We start from the raw sequence: 2,264 nt of genomic DNA, 5'->3' as shown, positions 1-2,264 counted from the left end.
GCTTAGTGAGGGGAGAGGCTAGGCTAGGGAAAACGTAAAAGAATAATTATAATATAAAGGATTCAAACACTTTGCTACACGCACAAAGCTGCGCAATGCCTCGGTAACTCGACTGCAAAAAGCTGCGCAATGCCTCGGTAACTCGAGATCAGGGAGCGAGAACCCTTTTTAAACAGCCACAGGAAACAGCCAGGCTGATTTCCACAGAGAAGAGAAAACGCGGGAGGAGAGCGACATTTAAAAAAGCTTAGTGAGGGGAGAGGCTAGGCTAGGGAAACCGTAAAAGAATAATTATAATATAAAGGATTCAAACACTTTGCTACACGCACAAAGCTGCGCAATGCCTCGGTAACTCGACGCAAAAAGCTGCGCAATGCCTCGGTAACTCGAGATCAGGGAGCGAGAACCCTTTTTAAACAGCCACAGGAAACAGCCAGGCTGATTTCCACAGAGAAGAGAAAACGCGGGAGGAGAGCGACATTTAAAAAAGCTTAGTGAGGGGAGAGGCTAGGGAAGGTTTGCAGCGGGAGAGCATGAATGCATGGTTACTATCCGGGCCTGATGAGAGGGGGAATGGAAAGGATTCGGAAAAGAATAATAATAATGTAACATGTAACGTTTTCTGCTTGCTGCGATGGTACGGCAAAGATGGTGAAGAATCAGCAATGGCGTACGGCAACGATGGCGAAGAATCAGCGATGGCGTACGGCAACGATGGCGACTAATCTGCGATGGCGTTGCTCTACGCGGTGTCGGCTCGTGTTGCGGGAAACAGCCAGGCTGATTTCCACAGAGAAGAGAAAACGCGGGAGGAGAGCGACATTTAAAAAAGCTTAGTGAGGGGAGAGGCTAGGCTAGGGAAACCGTAAAAGAATAATTATAATATAAAGGATTCAAACACTTTGCTACACGCACAAAGCTGCGCAATGCCTCGGTAACTCGACGCAAAAAGCTGCGCAATGCCTCGGTAACTCGAGATCAGGGAGCGAGAACCCTTTTTAAACAGCCACAGGAAACAGCCAGGCTGATTTCCACAGAGAAGAGAAAACGCGGGAGGAGAGCGACATTTAAAAAAGCTTAGTGAGGGGAGAGGCTAGGCTAGGGAAAACGTAAAAGAATAATTATAATATAAAGGATTCAAACACTTTGCTACACGCACAAAGCTGCGCAATGCCTCGGTAACTCGACGCAAAAAGCTGCGCAATGCCTCGGTAACTCGAGATCAGGGAGCGAGAACCCTTTTTAAACAGCCACAGGAAACAGCCAGGCTGATTTCCACAGAGAAGAGAAAACGCGGGAGGAGAGCGACATTTAAAAAAGCTTAGTGAGGGGAGAGGCTAGGCTAGGGAAACCGTAAAAGAATAATTATAATATAAAGGATTCAAACACTTTGCTACACGCACAAAGCTGCGCAATGCCTCGGTAACTCGACGCAAAAAGCTGCGCAATGCCTCGGTAACTCGAGATCAGGGAGCGAGAACCCTTTTTAAACAGCCACAGGAAACAGCCAGGCTGATTTCCACAGAGAAGAGAAAACGCGGGAGGAGAGCGACATTTAAAAAAGCTTAGTGAGGGGAGAGGCTAGGCTAGGGAAACCGTAAAAGAATAATTATAATATAAAGGATTCAAACACTTTGCTACACGCACAAAGCTGCGCAATGCCTCGGTAACTCGACGCAAAAAGCTGCGCAATGCCTCGGTAACTCGAGATCAGGGAGCGAGAACCCTTTTTAAACAGCCACAGGAAACAGCCAGGCTGATTTCCACAGAGAAGAGAAAACGCGGGAGGAGAGCGACATTTAAAAAAGCTTAGTGAGGGGAGAGGCTAGGCTAGGGAAAACGTAAAAGAATAATTATAATATAAAGGATTCAAACACTTTGCTACACGCACAAAGCTGCGCAATGCCTCGGTAACTCGACGCAAAAAGCTGCGCAATGCCTCGGTAACTCGAGATCAGGGAGCGAGAACCCTTTTTAAACAGCCACAGGAAACAGCCAGGCTGATTTCCACAGAGAAGAGAAAACGCGGGAGGAGAGCGACATTTAAAAAAGCTTAGTGAGGGGAGAGGCTAGGCTAGGGAAAACGTAAAAGAATAATTATAATATAAAGGATTCAAACACTTTGCTACACGCACAAAGCTGCGCAATGCCTCGGTAACTCGACGCAAAAAGCTGCGCAATGCCTCGGTAACTCGAGATCAGGGAGCGAGAACCCTTTTTAAACAGCCACAGGAAACAGCCAGGCTGATTTCCACAGAGAAGAG

The sequence above is a fragment of the Anopheles stephensi genome, chromosome 2, assembly GCF_013141755.1.
Source record: "Anopheles stephensi strain Indian chromosome 2, UCI_ANSTEP_V1.0, whole genome shotgun sequence".
NCBI classification, from domain to species: domain Eukaryota; kingdom Metazoa; phylum Arthropoda; class Insecta; order Diptera; family Culicidae; genus Anopheles; species Anopheles stephensi.
Note: the sequence above shows the minus strand (reverse complement) of the source record.